Source organism: Nyctereutes procyonoides, unplaced genomic scaffold (genome assembly GCF_905146905.1).
Source record: "Nyctereutes procyonoides isolate TBG_1078 unplaced genomic scaffold, NYPRO_anot_genome, whole genome shotgun sequence".
NCBI classification, from domain to species: Eukaryota; Metazoa; Chordata; class Mammalia; order Carnivora; family Canidae; genus Nyctereutes; species Nyctereutes procyonoides.
Genome location: NW_026575049.1, coordinates 63,163,179 through 63,180,959, shown reverse-complemented (window position 1 = coordinate 63,180,959; position 17,781 = coordinate 63,163,179). Strand labels below are relative to the sequence as shown.

Here is a 17,781-nt window from a genome sequence, read left to right as displayed (position 1 = left end):
TTTGCTTTATGTATTTTGAAGATCTGTTAGGGACATAAACATTTTATGATTTTTATATCTTCTTGATGAATCGGCCCCTTTGTCATTGTAAAATGACTTTATCTCTATGGTTTCAACCTTATCTGACATTAATATAGCCACCCCAGCTTTCTTCTAACTAGAATTTGCATGTTTATCTTTTTCCATTCTTTTATTTTTACCCTAAGTATCTTTATATTTAAGTGTGTTTCATGTAGGCAGCATATCATTTGGTCTTGTTTTGATAACTAACCTGACAATCCTTATCTTTTTTTTTTTTTTTTTTTTTGAGAGAGAGAGAGAGAACATGCACACATGTGCATGGGGGCGGGTGCAGAGAGAGAGGGAGAGAAAGAATCCTAAGCAGGCTCCAAGCACAGTGGGGAACTCGACTCAGGGCTCGATCTCAGGACCCTAAGATCATGACCTGAGCCAAAATCAAGAGTCAGATACTTAACTAACTGAGCCACCCAGGCACCCCAAACAAAATAATTAGGTTTTTGTTTTAAATTTTTATTTATTTATTCATGAGAGACAGAGAGAGAGAGGCAGAGACATAGGCAGAGGGAGAAGCAGGCTCCCCACAGGGAGCCTGATACAGGACTCGATCCCAGCACCCTGGGATCAACAACCTGAGCCAAAGGCAGACGTTCAACCACTGAGCTATCCAGGTGCCCCCATAATTAGTTTTTTTTTCCCATAATTAGGTTTTAAGTCTATCATCTTGCCATTTGTTTCTATTGGTCCTATATGTCCTTTGTTTCCTTTTTCTGTCTATTTGTAGACTAGCCCATTTTATGATTCTATTTTCTCTCCTTTACTGGCTTATTAGCTATAATTCTGTTTCTTTATTTTAATGGTTGCTTTAGGATTTATTGCGCACGTCTTTAACTTATCACAATCTACCTTCAAGTGATATTATACCATTTCTCATACCGTATAAGAACCTTACAGCGGTATGCTTCCATTTTCCCCCTCCCAGCCTTTACGCTATTGTTTTCATGTATTTTACTTTTAAATTATGTGGTAAACCCCATAATGCATTGTTATTTTTGTTTAAGCAGTCAATTATCTTTGGAGATGTTAAGGAATAAAGCGGTGCTGTGAGAGAGGCTTTCTCAGCCTGTGAGCTGCAATCTACCCTGGGACTGAGAGCCAGAAAGTGCCTGGGGCCCCAAGCCTTTCTCAAGAGCTTCCTATTAGTATTTCTCAGCCAGCATATGAAGCATGAGAACCAGCATAATGACAAAGATCAGATTAAGGACACTGCCTTCCTCTTAAGCCTACAGTTTCTGATGGCCTCAAGTAGCTGCCCTCTGTTAAGGAAGAAAGAACTGCACTTAGAGCAACCAGTAAATAACTGAAATTTCAGAATGCTGAACTGTTTAAATGAGATTTTATGAAATATTTGGCTGTGGTTACCCAGTCATATAGCTGGCAGGAGGCCAATAGCTGGAAGCCTCCTAAGTGCCAGCAGGACTTTTTTGTCAACAAGACCGCAAGTCAGGCCTGTAAGCTGGTCTTGAACCACAGGATTCCATCTGGTTGCCCCAGAGTCTGGCATTTGACTTTGCTCCTTTCAGCACAATCCCCTCCTCCAGGCCAGCCTTCTGGTTTTCTGGGGCCTCATATCTATCATAGTGACCAAGTTAGACCGGTGGCCTTCTCCACATTTCCCACACCAGATTCCCCTCTGCTACTCATTACAAGATCTCCCCGACACTATTCAAGGGCTAGGGGCCTGCCTGCTGGACTAGATTTACATAGGATCACCCCCCAGTCTCCACCCTGCCCAATGGCAGGCCAATCTCCAGGTACCATATTGTCTAGTCGGGCCTGAACTGCTGCCATCACCACCCACATATTGAAAGAGGAGACTTCGAATGTCATGAAATCCACCTGCCTACCTGGGCAGGGTCCTCCATGCGTGGTCAACTACTAGTGTTTCTCTCAATTAAGTAAGGTGTCTCCGAATATAACTTCCACCCGAGGTTCTATTCTGAGATCTTGTCAATTTAAACAGGACTTCCCTACTTTCCCCTCTACCCAACCACCCTTCAGATGGAAGACATCTTTGATCACGTGTTCCTTTTGCCTTCTCTCCTCAAAACCAAAACACTTTTAGTTGAATTAAACTTAAAAACAAATTATTGAGCCCTACTAAGGATATGTAAGATATAGCTAGACCCAGAGATGGAAAAGTAGGAAGAAGGAATTCTGATCTCTGCAGTAAGGAATTATTTTCCTACTTGATGGGAAGTGGAGTAGAGCCAGGCTCAGAGGACTCTGAAGCTTATGCAATTTTGTGGCCCTCTTAAGAATTAAAAAAAAAGAAAGAAAAACAAAAACCCACACACACAAAAGAGGGACGTCTGGGTGGCTCAGCAGTTGAGCGTCTGCCTTCAGCTCAGGGAGTGATCCTGGGGTTCCAGGACATTGGGTTCCCTGCATGGAGCCTGCTTCTCCCTCTGCCTGTGTCTCTACCTCTCTCTCTCTCTTTCTGTGTCTCTCATGAATAAATAAATAAAATCCTTAAAAAAATAATACAGAACTGCAAATACACATAATTTTTTTCTTGAAATAAGAAAGGAAATCACAACAAATGAAAAACTATATAAACTCTAGAAACAGAATCATAAAACCCAGAAAAATTACTTATTTTCATAAACTGTCAGACATATATATCTCTTTAATACTTTTTCCCTTCACCTTTTTTCAGTCACACACTCTCTGGTTGCTCCTTCATATAACAATAAACTTGTGAAATAATTTTTTTTAAATGTTTTATTTATTTATTCTTGAGAGACACACAGAGAGAGGCAGAGACACAGGCAGAGGGAGAAGCAGGCTCCAGGCAGGGAGCCCGACGTGGGACTCGATTCTGGGTCTCCAGGATCACAACCTGGACTGAAGGCAGGTGCTAAACAACTAAGCCACCCGGGCTGCCCTGAAATAATTTTTTATAGGAAAAAACCAGAAGGATAATTTAGTCTTTCCTCTACCGTGTTTGATCAAAACTTGCTTTTCATTGACAGTTTAGAAAAGTCTCTTTCACCTTCTCTGGCTCAGCTTCACAATTCATTATTTGTAATGTCATGTATATTGTTGGATTTTTCCCAAATTTGGCGAAAACTGTCAAGTTCATTCCATATCAGAGCTATATATAATTTCAGGGACTTTCAAGTTTTCTTGTGTGGTGACTCATCTTATTCTTTGAATTGACTACACTCACTATCCAGTTTGCCACCAATATTTTTGTAGTGGCTTATTGTGAGTTACATATGCTTTTATGTTATGTCAATGTTTTATATCAATAGCAAAAACTTGGTAAGAATCTATATAGCTGTGCTTGGGAGATGCCATTTCAGGCTGAAGAGCAGTCTGAGCACAAACAGGCCTGGAAAAGACAAGAGTTCCATGGATGAAGCCAAGGGTATGTGGATGGTGGCAATGGGTGATAAGATTAGGATATTAGACCAGGTGGGAAAGTGGAAAATCGTGTCAAACAAAGCCAACATGTAACGACAGACTCTCATGCCTTTAAGCATAAGAATCAAAGCTTCTGATGGATCACTGAGAGTAAGAAAGCCAATCTAGTGTTATGTCCATGAGATGAACCTTGGAATGAATCCTAACGCTGCCAAGTACCAGTCTGTGAAACTGCAGCAGCAACACGACTTTACACAGAAATGACTGCCAGCCACGTGAATGGATGTTCCTAAATCCTGCTACAGGTACCTCCAAGTCAACTTTCCCTTAGCCAGTCCTGAAAATACCCCAGCCATTCCCACCAGCCAGACTCGAGGAAGTACGAGAGAAGGGAAGCTGAAGTAGTAAGAGAAACCAACCCCAACTGACTAAAACATTTTCTGTAAATTTTACAAAAACATAAGACCACATGAACACATTGCTAGGGACTCTCCCAGGGCTATGCAAGGGGCCAATGTAAGTGAGGAGCCCAGAAACTTAAGTTTCTCTAGTTTCTTAGTACATTCAGCTCTTGGGTGAGAGCAGAAAACAAAAACCACATACACACTATTTTAATTATCTCCTGTTGAGTAACAAATCATACCAAAACTTAGTGCTTTCAAATCACATACTTTCATGATCTCAGGATATAGGGTTGGGAACCCAGGCACAGCTCAGCTGGGTCCCCTGCCTCATGGTCTCTCACAGGGCTGCAGTCAGGGTGCTGGCCGAGGCTCTGCAATCTCCTCTGAAGACTCAACTAGGGTAAGAGTGGCTTCAAAGCTCCTTCATGTGGTTGTTGGCAGGATTCACTTCTTTGAGGACTCAGACTAACTGCCTCACTTCCTAGTTGGCAGAGGGCCAGAGACCACCCTCAGTTCCTTGCCACATAGGCCTTTCCAACATGGCAGCTTGCTTCATGAAAACCCCCAAAAGAGAGAATTTGCTCACAAGACAGGAGTCACAATCATTGAGAGACATGGAAGGGACATCTCATTATCTTTGCTGTAGTCTATTGGTTACAGGCAAGTCACTAAGTTTAGACATGTGGCGGCTCCAAGAAGCAAGCTGATCTCTAGAATGATTCTTAGTCTCCCTCCACTGGCAGGGACACGAGGCAGGACACAGCTGGCTGGGCGGCCCACAGGGTGGGGCAGGAAGTTGGAGTACCTCTTACAGGCTGTGGACACAGGAAGTGGTGGAGATGGAATGCCAGACTCCAGTCCAAATGGCTCATGCTGAGACCCAGTCCTCAAAATGAGTCATTAAATGCAGGACTGGGACAGAAATCAAAGCCAAGACGGGAACATGAGAGCTGGACAAGAAGTAATTCAGGTAGTCCTTCAGAGAAGTGGCCAGCACTGCGGCATGCTGTCTACCCATCCTCAGCTTATCTTTGCATGGGCAGTTGGTCCATTAAGAGGCTGGGATGTGACAGACGGACAAAGAACATAATAAAGAGTTAGTAAGTATGTGGAACAAACAGTTCCCTACTTTTTCTTCCTCCCTTCTCTGGAGACCTTTTTTTTTTTTTTTTTTTTTTTTTTTTTTAAGATTTTATTTACTTATTCATGAGAGACACACAGAGAGAGGCAGGGACATAGGCAGAGGGAGAGGTAGGCCGCACACAGGGAGCCCGATGTGGGACTCGATCCCAGGTCTCCAGGATCATGCCCTGGGCTGAAGGCAGGTGCTCAACCGCTGAGCCACCCGGGGATCCCCCATCTGGAGACCTCTGAGTGCCACTCGAACTCTTCTTTCAATGAATAATACCTTGTTCATCTATTCAGCCAACAGCTGTGTATCAAGCTCCAATTACAGAAATGTATAGAGGTGAAAACAACAGATACCTGCCCTTATAGAACTTTCCATCTACCTTCCCATAAAAACTGGGTGGAGAAAACAAAGATTAAATTCAAATTAAATCGGGGTGGCTCAGTGGTTTAGTGCCTGCCTTCCGCCCAGGGTGTGACCCTGGAGACCTGGGATCAAGTCCCATGCCAGGCTCCCTGCATGGAGCCTGCTTCTCCCTCTGTCTGTGTCTCTGCCTCTCTCTCTCTCTCTGTCTTTCATGAGTAAATAAATAAAATCTTTAAAAAATTTTTTCAGGGGATTCCTGGGTGGCTCAGTGATTTGGTGCCTGCTTTTGGCCCAGGGCGCGATCCTGGGGTCCTGGGATCGAGTCCCACAACGGGCTCTCGGCATGGGGCCTGCTTCTCCCTCTGCCTGTGTCTCTGCTTCTCTCTCTCTCTCTCTCTCTCTCTCTCTCTTTCTCTGTGTGTCTATCATGAATAAATGAATAAAATCTTTAAAGAAAAATTTAAAAAGAATTTTTTTTCAAATTCTTTTTCAGCCAATCAGGTTAGTACAAAACCTTAGGAAACACTTTGGAAATCTAAAACTATTGCCTATTTACTCACATACTTCCTCCTTCCAGAAATACTATTCTAGGCATTTACTCAGTCATTGGACAACTACCTCTGGAGCTCCTCTCTTGGGCAGGGTACAGAGGTGACTAGGATCGACATGCCTCTGCCCTGGAGAACTTTCATTTCAGTTGGCAGGAGACCATATGCAAGCAAAGACACCAGAGCTTTGAAGACAAAGGAGGTAACAGGACAGCAGGCATGAGGGGCCTCTGGCCCAGAGGAACACTGAGGCTAATGGGGGGGACACACGGCAGCACAGCAAAGTGGCTCCCCCAGGCAGCTACAGCCCTTTGCTCAGAATGCACCCCAGACGCCATGCAACTGGCTCACAGGCAGGCAGGGGTCTCAGGGCATCACGGGATCAGAATTACGGAATTTCAGCATCAGCAGAGGCCTTAGGCCTTTACTTTATCTCCAGCACTGGGAGGGAGTAAATGGACGACCAGGGGACAGCCCAGCCTGCAGGCGGAACGCATTGAAAGGACCCTTCCCGCGGCCTGTAAGCCCAGTGGAGCCTAATGTGAAGGTCCTGTCTTTTACTGGTGTTGGGGGAGCTGGGAATTGATGGATTTGGTCTGGTTTTGCCCAAGAATTGGAACTTACCTTTTCTTCTCCTTGGATTCAGTGAAATTTTATTCTGTAACAAGCTGCTTGTTGAGCTAAAAGCCACTCACCGTACAATTCACCCCCTGCGAGTGTACGAGGCCAGGGGTTCTCAGAACATCCACAGAGATGTGCAACGGTTATCACGATGAATTTCAGATCTTTCTCGTCACCCCCAAAAGCGACCCCACACTCCTCAGTAGTCATGCCCCCTGCCCCCAGCACCTCCAGGCCCTAGGCAATCACTGTCCTGCTTTACCTTCACTGCCCACCTGAAATTATTAGGTCACATGCTCTGTGAGTCACAGTTGTGTCACTTAACAACACTTCGCAGTAGCCACAAACCTTCGACAAATAGGTAAACGTGTGAGAAGAACACCAGGCTTCGCGGTGAGTCACGAGGACAGAGCGTGAGTCAGACTCTGGGATGACGAAGCCCGAGGGAAGCAGCTGACAGAGGCGGGCACCCCGGGACAGCAGGGTCAAAGGCCAAAAAGCAGGTGCGGGTCATGGCTGGGGACTGGCAAAATGCCACTGCACCGGCGGCCCCGGGCTGCACCTTGGCAGCCTCCCAACGAGCTTCCCGGAGGCCCAGGGAGACCACCCCACAGTGGGATGAAGCTGGGGGGCTACGCAAGGAGAGTCCCCCACTTGCCAGCTGTGTGGGCTTGGGGGCACGTTCCCTGGTAAGCCTCACTCTCCTCGTCGGGAACCCCGAGGGGGGGCGATGGCGGCGCGGGCTCCGGGACACCCCCCTCTGCGGCACAGTGACACACGGCGGGACCCCCAAGCCTTCCCCCAGTGGGGTCCGGAGGTCCTGCCTCCCCACCTCCGCCAACGCCAAGTGCGGCTTTAAAAGAATGATCACGTGATTGTGAGAGCGGGGTACGGTCCTGTGGCTGCTCCAACCTCTGCAGCTCTGCAGCTGGGCCCCAGCCTCTGCAGGCCCCGGACCACCCTGGCAGCTGGGGGCACAGAACTTTCTAATGAGCATCTGTCCACCTTCCCCGTCACCTCTGTGTCAGGCTCTGGAGTGCCTCCTCCTCGAGGGAGGAGCCAGGGTCTGGACTCGGGCTCTCCTTCCCTTGACCATTGGACCCACACCCCATACTCAGGCTGCATGGGCAGCCAAGCACCCCGCCCTGCCCGGTCTTTTCCCACATCACCAGCATCTTCTCCCGAGGAACTGGATTTTACACGTGCAAACACACACACAGACACCCCCTTTCCCTGTTGTTGGCTCTTTATGTGTCACCAGAGCAAACACTCAGAGCCTATTAACCTGACCCTGAAAGAGACGCTGTAAACTGCCTTGCCCAGGGATTCCAGACCTGCCCTGAATACACCCTGGGAGGAAGGAAGGACTACCCTGCTTCCTGAGTTTTTCTACCCAAATTCTTTGTCCTAAGACAAATACATCCAGTCCCATCTCCAGCTGCCTACCAGTGTCTCAGGGTAGGAGTCGGGAGGCTCTCGGAGCAGGCCTCAGCCCGAAACTCGAAACTCGGGGAAGGAGTGAGGCTTTCCTGGTATCAGCCAGGACCAAGGAACGCAACTCCAGCCAGCCTGGGCCACAAAGAGAATGTATCGGCCCCCGCGGCCAGCCAGGGCAGGGGGAGGACTTCCAGGTCACCTTTGCTCTCTCCACTCCCCCCTTTCTGCTTCCACACATGTTGCCCTTATTCCTTTGCTAGTGGAAAGCTTTGCACAGACAGCCAGGATGCTGGTGGGGTAACTCCAACGGCCCCATTTAGCAGCCCCAAGAAAGAACCGCTCCCCTCCCCTAGCCCCAGAGACTCCAACAGGCCCTGCTTGTTCACGTGCCCAGCCGCCCCCCCCCCACCCAGTCTTGGGGCTCCGACCATCTCCAGGAGGAGGAGGACAGAGGAGAGCATTCTGGGCAGGCAAAAATAGTAGCTACGACAATCCTCTACATGGCAGCTGTTTTCAAACATGAGAAACTTCTCCTCTCTGAGTAAAAATAGAGCCCAAATGCTCTAAAGTAGAGGAAGAGTCTGGAAGGCCAAGAATGCTGCCGAAAACAGCCGTTCTGTAAATAAAGCGCTGTGTGCTAGAGTAGGACAAGGAGCCTCCTGGAAAGCAACGGGCCACCCGTGAGCACGCTGGCATCCCCGACCCTGCCCGAGGAGCCCCTGTGCTCACCTAGAGGGAACACGGTTACTTTAGCTTGGGCATCCTTGCCCGGCGTGGGAAGAAAAGGCAGGCATCTCCCACATCCGACTTTGGTGCTCTCTCCACCCCCGACCTGACTCTCCTCCTCCGGCGTGACCCCTAAAGGCTGCCCAGTGCTGCAATGCACCCCCTCATTGGTGAAAGCCCCACCGCCTGCTAGAGGAGGAGGTCCACCTTTGGTCTACTCCAGGTCCATGAGGAGAGGGACTGTGGGTCCTCAGGTTCTGATCCAGACCCCATCCACAAGGGGTATGGGACAGCTTCCCCCACAACCATGGTCACCGCGGAAATAAACACATTCTTGGGGCACCTGGGTGGCACAGTAGGTTGAATGCAACTCTTGGTTTTGACTCAGGTCACGATCTCAAGGTCATGAGAACCAGCCCTGTGGTGAGCTCTGTGCTCAGCGTGGGGTCTGCTTGAAATTCTCTCTCCTTCTCCCTCTGCCCCTCCTACTTCTGTTCCCTCTCACTCAAATAAATAAATAAATCTAAAAAAAAAAAAAAGAAGTAAATGCATTCTTTAAAGACAAATGAACACTTCCTATTGTTAGCACAGGGGCTTTGCCCCTACCCTGAGGAACAGTAGACTCTTGCCCCACCCCGATCCCCACGTGCTGGGGAGCATTCAGCTCTCTGTACCCTTCTTGAAGCTTCAGATATTTTGTTTTTAGGATTGTTGAGTTTTGGTTTTTTTTTAATATTTGTTTGTTTGAGAGAGAGACCAGGAGTGGGAGGGACAGAGGGAGAGACTCTCAAGCAGAGTCTGTGCTGAGTGCAGAGCCCAAAGCGGCACTTGATCTCACGACCCTGAGATCATGACCTGAGCCAAAACCAAGAGTCAGATGCTTAACAGACTGAGCCAGGCAGGCGCCCCAAAGCTTCAGATATTTTGAATGAGAGCACCAACCGTGTGTGAGGAAGTGACTGGTGGGAGGTGGTGGGTCAGCATGGGATGAAGAGGATAAACAAAGGAGCAGTAACAGTAGCCAACACCAGAGGAGGAAAACCAGAGCAAGAAGAGGCACAGAGGGAGCAACAATGACGATGAAGAAAGAAACAGCCGCCATCCCCTGAGCTCCTCCTGCATGCCAGGCTCCACCGCTTCACAGGCATTCACTCATTTAATGACTTGTACATCTTAAACGTGGAGTGTCCCCCAAAGGTATTTTTTAACTGCAAAGAGAAAGATAGTACCTTGCTGAGGTAGAAACCCAACAAACGTGTTAAAAATTACCAGGAATTGGATAATACCGTCCACTATTGGCACCATAAACCCCCGATGTGATGCACTGAGGACAGACCACCTTTTCTGTGATATTCTTGCCCCAAATCCACAATCTCATTCTAATTGTGAGAAAACATTGGACAGACCCAAATTGAAGGAGTCGGCTCTTCAAAAGCACCCTTCGGAAGTCGTAAAAGGCAAGGAGATGTGAAGAAACTGCAACAGATTAGAGGAGTGCAAGGAAAAATAACTTCTTGCCATGTGGGGCCTTGAACAGGATCCTGGAACAGAAAATGGGCATCAGTGGGAACAAACGGTATAGTTCAAGACCTGTCCTGTAGGCAAGAGAAGGTTGATTTCCCGTTGTCGGTTTGTCCAGCACTGATCGTGACCACTGCAGCACGGTCATGTACGATGTGAACATCAGGGAAAGGGGGGGGGGGGTTCTCCTGTACTACAGCTGTTCTGTACATCCCAAATTAATTCAAAATTTGAGGTGTTTAACTATTTTTGCATTTAAAGTTTTCTAAGTGCAAGATTTCTTTTTTTTTATTAAGATTTTATTTATTGATTCAGGAGAGAGACACAGAGGCAGAGACACAGGCAGAGGGAGAAGCAGGCTCCCTGCGGGGAGCCCCATGCGGGTCTCGATCCCAGGACCCCGGGGTCACGGCCTGGGCCGAAGGCAGATGCTCAACCACTGAGCCATCCAGATGCCCCTAAGTGCAAGATTTCTCCAAACAAATCAATCCATCTCAGAAGAGCGACTTAGTGGATTGGTCTACAGGAACGAAAAATGCCCAGACTCTGGCTAAGGCAGAGAATATTCTGTCTGCCATCTTGTTAGCAGTTCACCCCAGCTGGGTTTTTACTGCTCCAATAGCCCCTACCGGCCAAGGAGGTCCTCAGCGGTGGGTGCTGGACCGGCACCCATCTCAACAGGCGTTTCTGCAGTTTCTGGCGGCTGTGACCGCGAGACAGGCCACCTCCGGCCATGAAATGCTCTCTCCCCTCCCAGTGTCGTGGGCCAGTGGGCTCACAATGAGGTCGTTCTGCACCTTCCATCTTGTTCTTCCACCCAGCAGGACTCAAGGAGTGAGAAAGTTCTTCGCTTTCTCGACTACATTGCACCCCACCCCCTCTTCATTCCTTCCATGGTGACTCACTTTTGGAGGCTTTCACAATCAAATAAATAAAGGCATTTCCCATCCACTTTTTAAAGCCCAACAACTTCATCCCTCCACGTCCACCACTCCTTTCTCACACCCCACAGAGGAAAAATCCATGTGACATTATTGCTAAGTGGCTGTGGTGTGCCTACGGTGGATTATCTTCTTTACCTTTGTGCTTCTCCGGGTTCCTCCCTCCCATATCACCCACAGATCAGAGGCTGCTGCTGAGAATCCGTAGCCCCCGCCTCCTGGTTGACTGCAGTCCCAGGAGCAGGCCCAGGGGTCCTCAAGTTTCCAGGGAGCAGAACAGACGGGACTTGCACCCCGTCGCTGTGCTAGACTTCGGCACCTGTCATCTGGCTCCTGTGGCGTCGCCCAGTTAGGTGTCCTGCTAGGTCCCTGCAAGCCTGGCCCTCGACTTGACTGTCTTTGTGCTGAGGCAGCAAAGTTCTGTTCTCGTTCCCTTCTGTCCATCCCCACAGACTGGAAGTAAATCACCCAATGATTAGTTAACACCTCATCGTTGTGCCACATTTTGCAAGGAGGTGGGGCAAGTGGAAAAAGGAATTCTGACCCCGGTGCCTTGAACCCTTGGACAAGAGGAAGAAGAGCCCAGGGGGCTATTGTTTCAAAGGAGGCGAAGGCTGGGCCTTTCTCTAGTGTCCACGGACATCTGGGGTGGGGCCAGGCGAGGCCGGCAGGGCTGGATCACTTCCTGCCCACCCCAGGAAGTTTTGGCCGCTGGAGGGGTGCTGCGTGGGCAGCGTCTGTGAATGGAGCCCAGAGCCCCCTCCAAGGCCACCTCCCCAGCTGCTGAGCTTTGCACAGAGGGCTGCACAGCGGGAGCATAAGGCAGAGGGAAACCGCTCTGTCCCAGGCCCTCAGGCTGGTTCCAGTTGTCACCAACAGCAGACCAACAACCAGGAGGACAGGGAGGTCAACGTGGCAAAATCTACAGAGGTCGGGAATGACGAGAAACAGGGCTGGGGCCTCCTGCCTGGGCTCAGGAAAGCGGACAGTCCAGCGCTGGCCTCCTCCCCCTGCTCAAATCACCTGGAAACAACGAAGGGATAAGAAAATGAAGAAACCCAAGGCAGCACTGGTGACAAAGATGGTACCATCGACGGAAAGATGGGAAATACATGCAGTTGTATTATTGGACAAATCGGGTAACGGAAGGACAGTCCAGAAGCTGAAAGAGAGAAAGCAGGGCATCCCTGGGTGGCGCAGTGGTTTGGCACTTGCCTTTGGCCCAGGGCGTGATCCTGGAGACCCGGGATCAAATCCCACGTCAGGCTCCCAGTGCATGGAGCCTGCTTCTCCCTCTGCCTGTGTCTCTGCCTCTCTCTCTCTCTCACTGTGTGACTATCATAAATAAATAAAAATTAAAAAAAAAAAAAAAGAGAGAAAGCAGCAGGGATATGGGGTTGGCCTTCCCAGGGGAGCCTCCTCGCTTAAAAGAGGCAGTGGAGGTGACTGAGTGGGGGCCTGGCTGCACAACAGCTGGACCAACCCCTCCAAACACACACACGCACACGCACACGCACACACACACACACACACAGATGGGTGATCATGAGCTCAGATGCTTACATGCCAAGAAATGTTTCCTAACCTGAGCAGAGATGGTGCTCCGGTTGGAGGAGAGGCCGAGTAGAACACCCTGACACACACCCGAAGCGAAGAGAAGCCAGCCCAACATCTGGGGTCCGGCGACCTGTGCCCACCTGTCCCTGAAAGGCTCCTGGCCCATACCAGGACCCTGCCCCTACGGACCCGCACCCGGCCTCCCAGGGCAGGGAAGTAGAGTTGGCGGCAAACAGCCTTGAAAAGAAACCCTTTCCAGGGACCTGCACAAGTCCGTTCAGTACATTCATTCACCAAAACGGCCGCTTAGTTTTCTCTCCCATGAAAATTAAGATGAAAAACAGGGGCGCCTGGGTGGCTCAGCTGCTTAAGCAGCTGCTTGTACTCCGGTCATGACCCTCGGGTCCTGGGATGGGGTTCCCCATCAGGCACCCCTGCTCATGCTCTTCCCTCTGATATATAAATTTTAAAAAAAAGAATTAAGGTGAAAAATAGCATAACTGAGGCCTGAGGTAGCTCATTAAGAATTATCAAAATAAAACCAAGTATGGAAAGAAGAATAATAAAACAAGATACTGTTTGGGGAATTAAAAAAGAAAAAAGATGGTCAAAATAAAAGATTTCTACAGAGGGCCAAGCAAAAGAATGGTTATGACTGGAAGTTACTTTTCGTTCTTTTTGCTGCAGAAAGCTTTATTGCGTCCATTTGGTCCGTGGCTTGGGAGAGGGCTGCCTCCTGGCTGCAGGGAGAGGCCCCGGCACCTGGTGGGGGTAGGGGGGCCGCGGGGGTCCCCCAGAGGCCCCTGGGCTTCCAAGGCTCCCCTTCCCCAGGGACCCTCACCGCCCTGCGGGGGGAGTCGGCCTGTGGAGGGGCCTCGGAGCCGTGCCCCCGAGGTCACGGCGGACCCCAGGGGCCGGCCGGGTGCCCGCAGGTGCTTGGACGGTGGCCTCCGCCTCGGAGGACTGGCTCCGAGGCTCCTGAGAGCTCAGGGTTCATCAGTAACAAAGAGCTAAGCTCCAAATAGGATTTTGGCTGGACCCGGGGGCAGAGGGTGGCTGTTGGCTCCGAAGGTTGCCCTGGAGAAAAGGTGGGTTGGAAGGCGGTTGGTGGCCTGGAGAAGGGGAGCCCCGGGGCTGTTCGGTCCACACGCTGCTGACCCAAGAGACAGAGTCGAGACCTCAGGGCCCACTGCTGGAAACCAAATTATTTTTGTATTGGATCGCGGGGTAAGTGACCGCACACTCTGACTAAAAGATCATTGTAGACTCAGAAGGGGTCACATCATGGTGGGACACTTACTCCTCAATAGCCCAGGCCCTCAGCCTGAGAAGGGATCATTCTGGGGCACGTTTTCCACACTGTTCTCCAGAGATGTCCCACGGACTGAGCTCCAGTTCCGCAGTGGCAGCTGGCTTAACACATCCTCCTTACTGGTTGCCTTCCTTCCCAACATCCCCTCCTCATCACTGAACCACGTACCCAAAAAAACTACTTGTGCTAGAATCTTTCTTTCTCCCACGGACTATTTCTGGAGGAATCCAAACGAAGAGCAGAGTATTTTTTCATTTTCCTGAAAGTTAAAGAAGAGATGATAAAGTTGGTGCCAGGACCAGGGTTACTGTTGACATTTCAATAGAATGGTTAGAAAAAGCCAACCTGGGGAAGGGCTTGGTGATGAGCAAGAGGAGAATGTTAGTCGAAGACAGGCCAGGAAAAGGCTTGTCACAGGACGGCAGGTCACCTGGGCAATGAGAAGCCCTTGCTAACACTCGGGATGCAATTTCTTCCTGTGGCTCACTGCTTCATAGGACAGAGCATTCCCCTGATGCAGGGCAGCTCTCGGGAAGCCGCAAGCACCTTTGTCCAACCAGCAGGCCTCTGACTTAGAAATAAGCCCTGGGATTACAATCAAATTAAAAATTCCATTTTTGCTGCTTCGATGCAATCATACTTCCCCTGTCACAATGCACACTAGGCAGGAAGAAAGCAATTGCCAAAGGTCAAGAGCCACCATGGTTTCTTGGGTGGAAATTGCTAAACAGGAAAAGTCACACACAAAAGTGACAGAAACAGGACTCCATTATTTCAATTGAAGAGTTTTCAAATTTATGGATTTTTAAGATTTTATTTATTTGACAGAGTGCGAGAGCACAAGCAAGGGGAGTGGAGGGAGAAGCAGCAGGCTTCCCGCTGAGCAGGGAGCCAGGAGCTTGAGACCAGGACCCTGGGATCATGACCTGAGCCGAAAGCAGAGGCTTAACCTACTGAACCACCCAGGCGCCTCTAAATTTTATATATATGCATGTAATAGACACACTGATGCCGCATTTCAATTATTCTAAGATGTAATATTTCACATTTTAACCTCTCTGCAATTGAAGCAAATCATATGGAATTGACTTTTAGTGGTAAACAAAATATTATATCTTAATAATTAATATACAATGTGACAGGGTTGTTTTGGCTACTTAAATATAAAAAATGCCTCATTCTTGGCCTCTACCTTTTCAAAGCATTAAGACTTGAATGAAGCAGGTCAAATACGTCAATTTTTCAGATTTACTGTTAACCCAAAAAAGGTGAAGTTCAGCTTCAAGGTTCTTTGACACATGTCCCTAGCATTTAAAAAATATAACCAATATACAATTAACTTTAAGGAAAAATTAAATTTATCCAATAATCACAGCCCAGAGCATAAACAATGTTTTCAACTGTTCTAAACAAGAATTTTTACTTCATCTGGCATTTTTCATAAGAAGGCAAATCACACTGAATTAACGTTTGGCTCAAGTAAAGGCTTCATTCATTTCAGTTTCCCTGGAAGTGAGAATAAGATAGCCTTTGCCTTAATAAACATATTTTCCCTTTCTGCATCTAAGGGGGCCAAGACAACTCAGAACACCAAACATTCTAGACCATTGTCAATCAGGGGTAAGTAGGAGATGGTCACACTTGGGGAGGCCTTTAACTCTGGATTCAAATTCCAAGGGATACAAAGTATTCATCCCCTCAAACTCTTGACCTCCTTTTCCAATCTCCCTTGAACAAATCAAGAAAGGAAACCAGGGTCAAGGCTGTCTTCTTCATCCATTTCCTCTTAACACCTGCCTGGGTTTATACCTTCATAAACCCAGGCAATGCTTATTCAGCCCTGACCTTCATACTTAAAATCAACATGACTTGGAATAGCCAAGAAAAGACTCAAACATGTTTCTGCTGAGGCCTCAATTGAGCAGGTCTCAAAGAATGAATTAGATGGTGATACTTACATCCATCAGGTGGAGGCTGAGGGGAGAATCCATCTCGTAGGCACCCAGAGAGGGCTTCATGGACTTAAGAGATCAATCGGTAAACATAATGGAGCCCAATGTACATGTGAAGCTCTAAAACCCAGTATATCCCGTTGCTAAAGAGGACACAAACCCCAAAATGGACATGGATTAGCATAATACAGTCTTTAAGATGCTCCTTTAAGGCAGGAACATACAATGGGAAAAAGACAGTCTCTTCAACAAATGGTGCTGGAAAAACTTGACAGCTACATGCAACAGAACGAAACCGGACCACATTCTTACACCATACACAAAAATAAACTCAAAATGGATTAAAGACCTGAAACCATAAATAACCTGCAAGAAAACATCCGCAGTAAGTTCTCTGACATCTGCCGTAGCAGCATTTTTCTAATAGATTTCCTGAGGCAAGGGAAAGAAAAGCAAAAACAAATTATAAGGGCGACACCAAAATAAGAAGCTCTGTACAGCAAAGGAAACCATCAACAAAACAAAAAAGGCAACTTACTGAATAGAAGAAAATATTTGCACTCGATATATCCATTAAGGGGTTAGTATCCAAAATATATAAAGAACTTCTACAACACACACACAAAGACAGCCCAATTAAAAAATGGGCAGAGGACACGAATAGACCTTTTTCCAAAGACCTACAGATGGCCAACAGACATATGAAAAGATGGTCAACATTAACGAATCATCAGGGAAATGCAAATCAAAACTACAATAAGAGATCACTTCACACCTACCAGAGTGGCTAGAATCAAAACGACAAGAAATAACAAGTGTTGGTGATGACGTAGAGAAAAAGGAATCTTCTTGCACCGATGGGAACGCAAACTGATACAGCCACTGTGGAAAACAGTATGGAGTTTCCTCAAAAATTACAAATACAGAACCGTACGATCCAGTAATTCCACTACTGATATTTACCCACAGAAAACAAAAACACGAATTCAAAAAATCTATGTACCTCTATGTTTACTGCATTATTAGAAACAGTCAAAATATGGAAGTAACTCAAGTGTCAGTGTATAGATGAATGGATAAAGGAGCCGTGGTATATACATACTCAATGGAATATTAACCCAACCATAGGACAGAAGGCGATCTTGCCATTTGCGACAATATGGATGGACCTATAGAGTATTATGGTAAGTGAAATAAGTCAAATACCATACGATTTCACTTACATGTAGAATCTAAAAAATGAGTGAATAAACAAAACCCATAAACACAGAGAACAAATTGATGGTTGCCAGAGGGAAGAAGGTGGGAGGATAAGCAGGATGGGGAAGGGGAGTCGGAGATATAGGTTTCCAATTATGGAATGAATAAATTTCACAGAAAATGTGTAGCACAGGGAATATAGTCAACGATATTACAACACTGTTGTACGGTTGATAGATGGAAGCTGCACTTTGGTGAGCACCGCCTAATGTACGGAGAAGTCTAATCACTACGTTGCGTAACTGAAACTTATGTAACATTGTGTATCAACTATACATAAAGAAATTTAAAAGGTGCTGCTTTATTTCCTAATTAAATTTTCTACTCGCCACATATGGAAGCATAAATATATATTTATATTCCTCTTTCAGGACTCTAATGGGAAAGCACTTTTAAGAACTTTAAATGCAAAGACAGAGAACCCACTGAGACAGAGCAAAAGTTAAAGGTCGATATTACTATAATAGTTTCTGGGGGGGGGAATAGTCTCTTTTGGGAAAATGTAATCAAATATAGGAAACAAAAAGGGATCATAGACCATTACACATTACACACAACAA

The 17,781-nt window shown here is 47.5% G+C and overlaps 1 long non-coding RNA gene across 1 annotated transcript in view; it reads right to left on the bottom strand.

The window, feature by feature from the left end:
• Positions 1 to 6,592, bottom strand: part of LOC129511566 (uncharacterized) — a 75,785-nt gene extending 69,193 nt beyond the window's left edge. Inside the window, exon 1 of the long non-coding RNA XR_008664860.1 lies at positions 6,519 to 6,592. This is a non-coding gene — a long non-coding RNA (uncharacterized LOC129511566). The remainder of the gene's footprint in view (positions 1 to 6,518) is intronic.
• Positions 6,593 to 17,781: the final 11,189 nt, after the last annotated feature.